The 14,090-nt window shown below is 36.2% G+C and overlaps 1 protein-coding gene across 11 annotated transcripts in view; it reads right to left on the bottom strand.

Annotated features, from left to right (window-relative positions):
• Positions 1-14,090, bottom strand: part of ATP2C1 (ATPase secretory pathway Ca2+ transporting 1) — a 152,160-nt gene that overhangs the window by 108,176 nt on the left and 29,894 nt on the right. Inside the window, exon 1 of one of the 11 annotated variants that reach the window (XM_070576028.1) lies at positions 10,434-10,583. The exons of 9 other annotated variants lie outside the window; for them this stretch is intronic. The gene's annotated coding sequence lies outside the window, so the exon portion shown is untranslated. Of the gene's footprint in view, positions 1-10,433; positions 10,584-14,090 lie in introns of those variants that run through there. One more of the 11 variants, XM_070576030.1, reaches the window with a different exon arrangement.

The raw sequence follows: 14,090 nt of genomic DNA, 5'->3' as shown, positions 1-14,090 counted from the left end.
AGAGAATGTTGGTGATTTTTATATGCAGTGAGAAGTTGGTTCCTTCAACGTGAAGATTCTAGGAATGGTTCGGCAAAGTGCAGGGAGGTATCACCACCTCCTTATTGCTGGTGGTAATAAGGTTTGTGAGAATGAATTAGCAACTTCTGTTAAGGAACATAACTGTGAAATAGTTACCTTCCACACTGAACTGTAAGTTCGAGAACATGGACCCAAAGAACAGCAGCACAATCAGGCTCTGATGTAGACTAGCACTTAAATATTCCTCATTCAAGAAATTAAAAACTAGCCTAATCACAAATCATGTTCACAATCACAATCATAAATCATATTTTTTTCCCAATACTTGGGAATAAAACAGAAGGTTCTAAATGTTACTAAACATTTGTATCCAAAAGCTAAATCTAATCCATTTTCAGTAGAGCAATACAAATCACAAAAAAATGCATTTACCTCTGGAGATCAACAGGGATAACACACAAAATAATGAACTTGAAAGAAAAAACAAACCTCTTATTCCTAAAGAGTAGTATAATTTTTTAATTATACTAAGTCATTTTTAATGATTTTTTAAAATAAAAACCTGCTCATTGTCTTTAGAGCATCAAGTAATAAGAGAGGGTTTAATGTAATAAGCCCATCTCTCCGGTGCTACTGCCCAGAAGTGACCTCTGTTAACTGTTTCTGTGTATACTGCCAGCCATTTTCTATGCAGGTACATTACAAGGATTTTGTTTTTTGGTTTTTTTATTGTTGTTGCTGAGGAAGATTTGCTCTGAGCTAACATCTGTTGCTAATCTTCCTTTTTTTTTTTTCACTTGAGGAAGATTAGCCCTGAGTTAACATCTGTGCCAATCTTCCTCTATTTTGTATGTGGGACGCTGCCACACCACAGCTGACAAGTGGTGTATGTTGCACACAGGATCTGAAGCTGCGAATTTGGGCCACCAAAGCAGAGGATGCTAAACTTAACCACTACGCCACGGAGCTGGCCCTGTTTTTTGTTTTTTAAATTACAAATAGAACCACATAACTACCACTTGCTTTTTTTACTCAATATATCTTGTACTTCTTTCTATTTCACCAAACATACTGATCTGCCTCATTTTTTTTATGGCTCACAGAGCATTTCATTATATAGTAGTAACCCAGTTTAGTCCTCTTGATGACAGACATTTGGGTTATTCCTGTCTTTTGCTATTAGAAATGCTGCTGTAGTGAACATCCTTGTACAAATCTCTTTGTATGCTTGCGCAAGTACAGGCACAAGATACATTCCTGTATGTGGAACTGTTGGGTGTTTGTATTTTTTATTCTCACGGCTATTGTTAAATTGCTCTCCAAAAGGATTGTGGCAAATGAGCTCCCAACAACAGTCAGAAGCTTCTATTTTCCCTATAATCTAACCATGACTACGCATCACCACATTTTTTAAATCTTTGCCTGTTTGATGAGTGGAAAATAGTTATTTTAATTCACATCGCTTCATTACTGAGGTAGAGCGCCTTTTCACATATCTTTTGGTCATTTACAACCTTTTCTGTGAAACACTTGTATATGTCCTTTAGCCGTTTTCCAAGTTATTGGCTATTTCTCATAGATTTAAAGAGCCTTCTGTAGGAAAGTAGCCTTTTGTCATTTGTTTCAAGTGTTTTTATCACTGGTTTGCAGTTTGTCTACTGACTTTTTTTCTATTCCTTTCTAAAATTTTATATGATTAAGCATTTCAATTGTTTCCATTATGGTTTTGGGGTTTCATCTCATGCTTAGTTTTTTAAAAAGCCTTCCTCATTCCAGCCTTACGCTTATTTCCTAAAAGTGAGCTAACTGTCCCTATACCATTTATTGAATAACACATCTTTTCCTCCACTAAGTTATTCTCTGGGGAGGAGGACAAAGAGGAACAAAATATGACTAAGTCAAACTTTCAAAGCCATTTTGTACAGTTACCTATAACAAAATGACACCCAAATGCTCAAAAAGATCTTCTTATGTTTGTACCTATGAAAGAATATAACATCCTGAAAATAAAGGACAATTCAATGCAATGTCTATGAAAATTCCAACTGCCTTTTTTTACAGAAATGGACAAGCTAATTCTAAAATTCATATGGAAATGCAAGGGACTCAGAATAGACAAAACAATCTTGAAAATAAAACAAAGTTGCTGGACTCATACTCCCCAGTTTCAAAACTTAGTACAAAAGTTACAGTAATCCAAACAATGTGGTACTAGCATCAGGACAGAGATATAGATTAATACAACAGAATTGAGAGTCTAGAAATAAACCTACATATCTATGGTCAATTGACTTTTAATAAGGGTACCAAGACAAATAAATGGAGAAGGAATAGTCTTCAACAAATGGTGTTGGGATAACTGGATATTCCATGCAGAAGAATGAAGTTGGACCCTCACCTCACACCACATACAAAAATTAACTCAAAATGGATAAAATGTGAAAGCTAAACTATAAAATTCTTAGAAGAAAACGTAGATCCTTGTCACATTGAATCAGGTAATGGTTTCTTAAATGTAACATCTAAAGCACAAAAAACAAAAGAAAGAATAAATAAACTGGACTTCAGCAAAATTTTAAAAGTTTGTGCTACAAAAGACACCATCGTGAATGTGAAAAGATAACCTACAGAATGGGAGAAATATTTGCAAATCATGTCTGATAAAGGTCTTATAAATGCTGCAGTAAAAACCCTTGCACAAATCTCTTTGTATGCTTGTGCAAGTAGAGGTATAGGACACATTCCTATCCAGTATCCAGAATATAAAGAATCTTAGAACTCAACAATAAAAAAGCAAATAACAAAATTACAAAAGGGGTAAAGGATATGAATAAACATTTCTCCAAAGATATGCAAATAGTCAATAAGCAAATGAAAAATACTTGACATCATTAGTCATTAGGGAAATCCACACCAAAACCATATGATATCATTTCATACCCCCAGGACAGCAATTAAAAAAAAAAAAGAAACAGAATAAGCGTTGGAGAGGATGTGGAGAAATTAACTGGAACCCTCACACATTGCTGGTGGGAATGAAAAATTGTGCAACCTGTGGAGGTTCCATAATAAATCAAACACAGAATTACCATATAACCCAGCACTTCCACTCCTAAGTATATACCCAAAAGAACCAAAAATATATATTCACACAAAAACCTGTACATAAATGTTCACAGTAGTATTATTCATAATAGCCAAAGGGTAGAAACAATTCAAATGTCTATCAACTGATGAATGGATAAACAAAATGTGGTATATCCATACAATGGACTATTATTCAACCAAAAAAAGAATGAAATGATACATGTTATAACATAGCTGAATGGTGAAAACATGCTAAAGTGAAAGAAGTCAAACACAAAAGGTCACATATTGTATGACTTCATTTACATAAACTATTCAGAAGAAGTAAATCCACAGAGACAAAGAGTGGATTAACAGTTGACAAGGGCTGGGGAAAGGAGAAAACAGGAAGTGAATGTGAATGGATAAGGAGTTTCTTATAGGGCTGATGGAAATGTTCTGGAATTAGATCAATGCACAACCTTGTGAATATACTAAATACCACCAACTGTGCACTTTAAGGTGGCAAATTGCGTGGTATGTGAATTATATTTCAAAAAAACAGTAAATGACAGAATCTGTAGAATAAATTAACTCATGATTTACTCCAGTAATAAGAGAACTAGTACTCACTCTGTAGGTGACTTTGGGTCTAAAACTATGCATCCAGAACAAAGAAAATTTAGTTGGGGGATTGATTTCAAGTATTTATAGTTATGGGACCACAGATGGAATAAATTCTCAAGTGTAGAAGATGTAGAAACAAGACCTGTAACTAAGCAACCAAGAGAGCAAGCCCAAGAGAATGATCATCATAGCATAGCTCCTTTGAAGTGAACTGCTATCAGCCAAAGCAATTACAGCTATACCTAACTTTAAGCAAATCCACTTCTTTTAAGAAGAGATCTTCATTACAGATAAATGTAGAAGGGACATGGTCACCATTTACTTCAAAGGATTTAAGACAGGGCCCAGCCCGGTGGCGTAGTGGTTAAGTTCACGTGCTCTGCTTCAGCAGCCCAGGGTTCCCAGGCCCGGATACTAGGCGCAGACCTACACACCGCTCATCGAGCCATGCTGTGGTAGCATCCCACATACAAAATAGAAGAAGGCTGGCACGTTAGCTCAGCAACAATCTTCCTCAAGCAAAACGAGGAAGACTGACAACAGATGGTAGCTCAGGGCTAATCTTCCTCACCAAAAAAAAAAAGATTTAAGATATTAAAATCAAACAGGATGTGAGAAAAACATAAAATAGAATACAAACAGTAAATAAATGAACCTAACCTTAATACAAATGAATAACAGAATAGGCCAGAAGTAGGTAGGGAAGAAAAGAACTAACCTAACCTTGGAAAAAGATTTTGACTATGTACTGTAAAGCTAAAGATAAATATTATACTCTAGTTTAAAAATGGGTTTCTCACAGAGGACTAGGATAGCAACTCAAACTACTTTTGTATGTGTGTACTAGGAATGAAAAATAAGTAAAGATATTGTGGATGAGAACCAGGTTTCTCACCTTTGGAGAAGGAAGTAACAAGGAAAGGGAAAAGGCTAGGAAAAAAAGAAAAAGACTAGAATGAACCATGAGGTATGGGATTGGAACTGGCAGTCTAAGTACGAACTCATGATTTTTAATTTATACTTATATAGATGGATGGATAAGGAAATAAAAATATATGTGTATGTATATTCTATACATAAATTTGCTAGATCTATCTACTGAAAGGAGCTAGAAATACTGACACCCCAATAGTACTGAGCACACCTGGCATTCAGATCTTGGCTTCTAGATACCATTCTCTGGAGAATTGGTTGATTACATGGCTGGTGCACAGGAAAAATATGAGATGCACCTGAAGCATCTTGTGGTACCAGAAAGTATATTAGTACTCACAAAAGGATGGGGGCATTGTAGAACGGACACAGGAGTAAATTTGAAAGTGCTCTCAATGCCAAACCTAGAACAATCTGAGTAACAAAGTATTAAATTTTAGTGGCCAGCCCTGTGACCAAGTCGTGAAGTCCACATGCTCTGCTTTGGCGGCCCAGGGTTTCATGGGTTCGGATCCTAGGTGCCGACCTAGTACCCTTCGTCAGGCCATGCTGAGGCAGTGTCCCACAAAGCAAAGCAAGAAGCACCTACAACTAGAATATAGAATTATGTACTGGGGGGCTTTGGGGAGAAGAAGAAAAAAAACAAGAAGATTGGCAACAGATGTTAGCGCAGGTGCCAATCCTTAAAAAAAAATTAAAAAAGAAAAAATCATAAAAAATTTTAAAAGTATTAGATTTTAACCATAAGTAAAATAAATATCCACAAATCCATATAAATAATCGGACAATTAATAAATGGAAGAAAAGAGACAGTTCTTCCTTAGCAGGAGAATTCCAATTAATGAGCATAGAAGGAATGAGGGAAACAGAAAATCATCATTAAGCAAATACCACAGTAGTGACTGCTGCCAGCAACAACCAATGACAGATACAAAAGTTGACCCATGAAAAGTATGATGAGATGCAGGATGTTTGCAGTTTCAAAATACTTCCCCACAAGAGGAAAGTATTAATTACAAAGAAATCATTACATTACAAAGGAAAAACTACATTTATTATTAATTACAAAGGATAAGCCAGTAACTTTATAAGCACAGAAACCTGGTAGACACCTCCCTAATCCATGATCACAGTTAATATGACCAGTCATAAGACAGACTAATCATGAGTAAACATCAGACAAATCCAATTGAGGGACATTCTAAAAAAGAATGACTGACCAGTACTGTTCAAAAAGTGTCAAGATCATGAAAGATGAAAAAAAGACTGGGGAACTTAACAGATGGGAAGAGACTAAGAAGATGTGGTAACTAAATGCAAGATAGAATCCTGAATTGGATTCTGGACCAGTAAAAGAATAGTTTATAAATGTGAATTTCTTGGTTCTGATCATTATACTATTGTTATATAAGGTGTTAACATTAGAGGAAAGTGGGGGAAGGGTATACGGGAACTCTTTATAAAAATTTTGCACTTTTGATGTAAGTCTAAAATTTTTTGATTAAAAAGTTTAAAAGATTTTAGAGAAAAAGATTTTAAAAGATTCAGAGGTTTGTTTTTAAAACCTTTTTAAGTCTTTTTAAAAGATTTTAGAGGTTTTTCTAAACCTCTGAAAGTAAAGCAAATCTTTGTTCCATAATTGGAAGTTAAACTAAACAACAATTAGACAACACCATCTGAAACTTTTAGAAGTAATCAACAACTACAGCAAAGTTGCAGGGTATAAAATCAATTTACATAAATCAGTAGCAATTCTATAATAACGAGCTAACAGAAAAAGAACTCAAGAACAGAATACCATTCACAATCACAACAAAAAGAATAAAATACCTCGGGGTGAATTTAACTAAGGAAGGGAAAGACCTATACAACAAAAATTATAAGGCTTTTCTGAAAGAAATGGATGACACACAAAGAGATGAAAAGACATTCCACGTACACGGATTGGAAGAATAAACATACTTAAAATGTCCATTCTACCTAAAGCAATTTACAGATTCAATGCCATCCCAATCAGAATCCCAATGACATTCTTTACAGAAACAGAGCAGACAATCCTAAAATTCATATGGGGCAACAAAAGACTCCGAATTGCTAAAGCAATCCTGAGAAAAAAGAACAAAGCTGGAGGCATCACAATCCCTGACTTCAAAACATACTACAAAGCTACAGTAATCAAAACAGCATGGTACTGGTACAAAAACAGGTGCACAGATCAAGGGAACAGAATTGAAAGCCCAGAAATAAAACCACACATCTATGGACAGCTAATCTTCGACAAAGGAGCTGAGGGCATACAATGGAGAAAAGAAAGTCTCCTCAACAAATGGTGCTGGGAAACCTGGAAAGCCACATGGAAAAGAATGAAAATTGACCATTCTTTTTCACCATTCACCAAAATAAACTCAAAATGGATCAAAGACCTAAAGCTGAGATCTGAAACCACAAGGCTTCTAGAAGAAAATGTAGGCAGTACACTCTTTGACATCAGTATTAAAAGGATCTTTTCGGACACCACGTCTTCTCAGACAAGGGAAACAATAGAAAAGAATAAACAAATGGGGCTTCATCAGACTAAAGAGCTTCTTCAAGGCAAAGGAAAACAGGATTGAAACAAGAAAACAACCAACTGGGAAAAAATATTTGCAAGTCATACATCCAACAAAGGCTTAATATCCATAATATATAAAGAACTGACACAACTCAATAACAAAAAGTAAAACAACCCGATCAAAAAATGGGCAGAGGATATGAACGGACATTTCTCCAAAGAAGATATACAGATGGCCAATAGGCACATGAAAAGATGTTCATCATCACTGATCATCAGGGAAATGCAAATCAAAACTACACTAAGATGTCACCTTACACCCATCAGAATGACAAAAATAGCTAAAATAAATAGTAACAAATGTTGGAGAGGTTGTGGAGAAAAAGGAACCCTCATACACTGCTGGTGGGAATGCAAACTGGTGCAGCCACTATGGAAAACAGTATGGAGATTCCTCAAAAAATTAAAAATAGAACTACCATACAATCCAGCTATCCCACTACTGGGTATCTATCCAGAGCTTGAAGTCAGCAATTCCAAAAGTCCCATGCACCTCAATGTTCACTGCAGCATTATTTACAATAGCCAAGACACAGAAGCAACCTAAGTACCCATCAACAGATGAATGGATAAAAAAGATGTGGTATATATATATACAATGGAATACTACTCAGCTGTAAAAAAAGAACAAAATCGTGCCATTTGCAACAACATGGATGGACGAGGGAATTATGTTAAGTGAAATAAGCCAGACAGAGAAGGGCAATCTCTGTATGATTCCACTCATATGAGGAATTTAAAAATGTAGACAAAGAGAACAGATTAGTGGCTACCAGGGGAAAGGTGGGGTGGGGGGTGGGCACAAAGGGTGAAGGGGTGCACCTACAACACGACTGACAAACAATAATGTACAACTGAAATTTCACAAGATTGTAACCTATCATTAACTCAACAAAAATTAAGTTTAAAAAAAAAACCACCTGGAAAGAATGTGGCATTTTTTTGGTCAGTGAGTTAAAAGGTGGGTATAATATTTCATTTACTGATATATCAGTTTGCATAAATTATTTCAAGTCCTGAGAGAAATTTGATACAAGGATGAGGGAAGCAGGTATCATATCATCTACATATTTTTTTGTTGTTTTTGGGTTTTTTTTGGTGAGGAAGATTGGCCCTGAGTGACCATCTGTGCCAATCTTCCTCTATTAAGTATGTGGAATGCCACCACAGCACAGCTTTGGTGAGTGGTGTATAGGTCCATGCCCAGGATCCAAACTCAAGAACCCTGGGCCACCGAAGCGAAGCGCATAAACTTAACCACTATGCCACCAGGCTGGCCCCATTTTTCCCATTTTAAATGGTTTTCCTCAAAAGTTATTTAATTTTTCTAACCAACTATTTTAATGAGTAGTATGTTTAAATAATTTTAGTTTAACATGAAAAACAGACTGTTATTTCTAAATTCCACCTGCTGTTAATAAAAGAAACATTAGCAAGGGTCCAATAAATAGTTCACTAAACTCAAGCACCTTTAACCTATTAATCCATGTTACAGATGGGGAATTAAAGTATAGGAAAACTGAACCCATCTTTTTCCTAAAAGGAAAGAGAGAGCAGCAAAGGACTCCTTAAAATTGAGAATGCCAAACAACTATGTAACGTAAGTAGACATTAAACACAGTGAGGCTATGACTAAAATGCATTTCCAAAGAAATGGTCCCTTGTATTAGAATTGAAAATACATGTGTCCTGTCTCTAACATGAATGAAAGAGCTGGTGGAAACATCAATACTTTACAAAAGACAGTAAAAAGGTTCTTGACAAGCAAAAGAAAGCACCTAATGAAGACCCTAATAAGTAAATCTCAGGAAAAGTGCCGATGTCAGAGGGGTCTACTTGAAATTTTGTGAATGGATAAAAAGAGAAAGGGCATTACAGACACAGGAAGTCTGGCATTTTCTAAAAGAAACAGACTCCTTCAGTCTTAATTTCAAAGAACAATGAAATTGCTTTCATACAGTAAAAGTTTTGAAAACAAGTAAAATTATGAGTTTAACCTCACTGATTAGTAGGAAAACTTTTAATCTAGATGTCCACATTTTGCTTACTGCTAAGTTACAAATCACAAAATACTCAAAATCCAAACCAAAGTAGAGTCAAAATCATAATCTGATGAAATCATGAGACAAGCACTAAGATTATATAGGTTTCCTGGCCATCCCACTCATCTCTCAGAAAAAATACATGAAGCCTTGAAATTAGAAGTTGTTCAAGAGACCAATGACAAAAACAAATTCCCCATATCTATTCATCAACCAAGGTAAGGCAAATTAGCATTTCCCAAACAGCTCTTTCACGTTAGCACTTACATTACACATCTTGACCTACCTAATCCTAACAAGCCTGAGGGAGAGTCACCATCATCCCTTCACAAGCGAGGAAACCAAGGCTTAGAGGAGTGAACTTCCTTGCCCTTGGTCAGAACAATCTTTCTCAGTCTCAGTACCACTGACAACTGCTCGGAGCCGGGGGACCATCTTGTGTATTGTAGCGCGTTTACCAGTATCCCTGGCCTCTACTCACTGGATGCCAGTAGCATCACCCCTAGTTCTGACAAACAAAAGCATCTCTAGACATTGCCAAATGTCGCCTGGAGGGCAAGACTGCCAGCAACTGAAAACCACTGAGTTAAGAGTGAAGAAGCCGACGTTTTCAATAGACAACACCTACACGCCAGATTCTGTTCAAGTTGAATTAGCGACAACTGAGGGTCTTTGCCCTCAAGAGCTCACTTTGACTCCTGGTCTTCTAGCCCTACTGGTGTTCGATTTTAAAACAAACCTGTCTCCACACACGATCGATGACATGTGTGCCACAACAGTCTGATCTTCAACATACTCCGCTTGGCCAGTCCCCATATCAGCTAACTCCTCCAACCACCGTCAGTGGCACCTCCACTCACCCACTTATGCTGGTTTAACAGCTTGTAGTCATCTCTGACACAACCTTCCCCTTCATTCCCTGTATCCAGTTACTGCCCAAGTTCTGCTAGTTTTTCACACGAGTAAATATCTCTTTTATCCATCTCTACTCTCCATTTCCATATTCAATATAGATTCAAGCCCAATTCCTCTCCTTTTTTCTACTAACAGAAGAAATCCGAAGGAACTAATCTCTCCTGGTCCCTCGACTGAATTAACGGTGTACACCAAGATAGCATAACTGAACTACCAACCTCAAGATAGGGCGCCGGCAGACCTCGGAGTGGTCAGCAAAGACCACATCCTCTCTTCCTGGAGAGGGAAAGGAAACTGAAATTTCTCAACTGATCACAGACACTTTCACAGCCAGATGTTAACTCTCAGTAAATAGCATCCTGACAAGCATTAAGAAAAGGACATAGCAGAGATTAGTTTGCATGCCATTAAAAAGTGGCTTGCGTGCTATTTCTGGCACTTGTGCCATGAACCAATTTTGCCTGCTCCAAGGGAATGCAGATCTGACACTCAACAGACAAGTGAAGTAAAATTCCTAAAGAAAGCTGGCACTAACTAGCATTTCTGCCCATCCCAAGGTATAAACCCAAATGAAGGTAGGTAAAGCAAACATTCCACTAGGGAAACTCTAAAACAGCTGGTCAAATCAAATCTGGTGAAATAATTGCATAAAAAGGCACATATATCTTCATAACATACAGGAATGTACAACTAACTTATTTATACTGCAAATGAAAGGCTCTGATTTAAGATTAGAGGAAATCCAGCATCTGTTTTAAAGTTGATCTCTCCCTTGGGCAAAGAAAGAACTTTATTGTATTAACGGTTCTTAGGGAATGCATTCTCTTTTTTGACTTAAAGACACCACAATCAAGATAACTTTAAATCCAGTATCCAAAATTCACAACCTAATCGAAAGTTTTAATTTATACTTCACAGTTTTAAAAAATAATGTTCAAAAAGAGTATGATGGGTCACATCCTAAATATTTCTGCTTCAGTTCTCATTTCTGAGTTTTCCCGCAAAGGCTAAGCTTCAAACAGTACAGAGTGGCAAATATATTTAGTGTCAGGGTCCTGGACTATTCTGACTTTATCAGGTCATTCCTTTCAAGAAAGTAAATAAATAAATGAAAATCATTTCTACAAGTATGCTTCAACGTCTCAGAGTTTTCTAAGAAAATAAATATGTCATGCTAAATTGCTGTGTTGCCTCTTAGGGGACACAAGTTTAGGTCAGCACCTTTAAGAAATGATCAAAAGTCAAGCCAAAAGGCCTTACTTAAGCAAAGAATTATAATTAACAGGCATATTAAATAATTCCAATTCATGCATGTTCTAATATATGAAGAGAGAGCAAAGACTGAAGTTCAGTTAGATGCCCAGTTACAGCCATTTTAAGGTGACGGTTTGATCCCTGCTGCTATTGTCCTTCTCTGTCTATAACCTAGTACCTTGTAACACTTTATTCAGATTTTTTCTAAATGTATCCAATAAACTTAGCCTAAACCAATCCTACACAATCTGAGTAATTTCCTTCTAATTCTAAAAGGTCTATCTTTGTCAACAGGAAAGCCTTGAAGATGGAAGACACAGTTAACACATGCATATAAATATCAGGCATATAAATTCCAGAGGAAATGCATTAATTTAGCCTGACTATTTTTCCCTCCCAAGAAATCCTTTCCTGTAGGAAATGAAGGCATTAACCTAGAGCTCACCCAACCAGGTTTATTTAACTGCCTTTTACCAACAATTGTCCATACGAAAATCATCAAGATAATCTTGTCACAACTGATGCCTGAAATCATTATAAAAAGAATTTGTCTTTTAACAAAGTAAATATGGGGGGACCTCTTGAACCGATTCTTAAAAGCTTTTTAAGACGTTACATCTAACAATGGTGTAATTTAAAATTCACCCAAGCTAACTTTACCATTAAGCTGTGGTGTTCTTTCTAGCTTTAAAACAAAACTTAACCTTGCTAAAAAGGTTGTGTTTAACCAAGATCTCAAAAGAAAATCAGCTTTGAGTCCCAATAGTGTTCCCTAAGAAACTACTTTGATTGATACTGCTTCAGTTAACAGAGTTGAATTCTGATGACATTAAATGAATGAGAAAAACATTGAGACAAACCAAGTATTTAGGATTCAATTGTCAGAAGGCTTTTGCTTACAAATAATCTGTGCAGCATCCATCCTCTGGATTAAATTACCACAGTTTATAAAATGCTGCCACATACATAATCTCTTTTAGTTTCAACTCTTTTCCAGAAACACTAATTAAGAACATTAGTTTGTTGACAAATATTATTTTATTGTCAAAATAAATATAAATAATGCTATGACATAAAAATACACTATAAATAAAAATTATATATAAGTAATACATTATTTATATAATACAAATATGTCAAAAATATTATTTTATTGACTGCAAACAAAATAAATTACATTTCCCACATCTAAAGATAGAAAATATTTTTATAACCTGGTTTTCTATTTCCAGTTAAAGGAATACAATTAAGGTGGTTTCTCATCCCTTTTTCCTTATAGTTCCTCCAACTATCTTAAGACAATCTTTTCTTAAGACATTCCTAGATGACTAACAATTTGAACTTGAATAAAAACTATTTTAAAAAATGAAGTGTAAATAAACATACTATAACTTTCAAATGTTACACAAACAGAAGGGAGAATTTATTCCACACCTATTGGCTCTGCCTATAACCTTAAGCATGTCCTGGAATCTTGAAAATTATTACAATTCTATCCATTAGTAAAAAACACATATCAGACTATATCAAAAAGTTTCATGTGCATTAAATTTATATTGGTTTTTCTATGGGAAAGGCCAAATTTATTCCAAAGAAAAAAATTCATTATTGGGAAGGAGAAACTATTTGCAAAATTCTCCGGCTAGAAATATCTTTTCTAATAAGCCATCCCTTTAAACACAAAAATAATCTGAAATATCAAAAAGAGTAATTTACTTGTGCATCTCAGATTCCTAAGTGGTATCTGTTTACATCTGTGATAAACATGCAAAGAGTTCCAAAGGATGTGGATAAATCCTAACCCACAAATGGATGTCTAGGACGGGTCCCTGAAATTTCAGGAGATTAACACTTCAAATACTTTTAGTGAAGTACTTCATGAAGCATCCTGGAGGCCAAGGCTAAAAAGCGGTCAAGCTTTGCTAAGAACGTTTAACTGGGTCATAGGAGAAAGGTCCAGAAGAATTGAAAGTGAAGTGCCAAAGAAAACTACCACCATTGCTGAAAGGAGCCACATGGATGAAGTGATTCCCTCCAACAACCATTGCAGACATGGCACACTATCCAAGAACCTCCATGCTACCACTCCAGGGAGCCACTATCAACTTGACCCTATACAGACCTAGAGATGTAACTTATCTACATACCTCCCGGAGGATTCTCTGCTTCTGGGAAACAGCAGCAATCACTCAAACGTGCTAACTGTGTGTCAACCATTGTTCCGGCAACTTCACATATCAGGCTTCACTTATTCCTCAAACCAACCCTCCAAGAGGGCATTATCTCATTTATAGATGGGAAAACTCAGAAGCTGAGAAAGCTTAGAAGCACATTAACTTGTCAGATTTTCAGGAGAGGAAAAAAATTACCTGTCAGGATTCAAATCCAAGGCTGTCTCTTTCTACACTGTCCCTCCCTGGCTTCTTTGTAGAGCTGCAACTTTCTCTATGGGCTTAAAGCCATAACACTATAGCAAATTCCATACTTAACTCCACCCATTGCCTAACTAATAATGACAACTACATACAGAGCACTTTGGCCACTACTGTTCCCCCTTTCAACATTCCACTGTCATAAATAATATTAACACTAAGTAGCATACTAGTATGCAAACACCAGAC

The sequence above is a fragment of the Equus przewalskii genome, chromosome 15, assembly GCF_037783145.1.
Source record: "Equus przewalskii isolate Varuska chromosome 15, EquPr2, whole genome shotgun sequence".
In the NCBI taxonomy this organism is placed as follows: domain Eukaryota; kingdom Metazoa; phylum Chordata; class Mammalia; order Perissodactyla; family Equidae; genus Equus; species Equus przewalskii.
The sequence above is the reverse complement of the archived record's forward strand: the minus strand, read 5'-3'. Positions and strand labels throughout refer to the sequence as shown.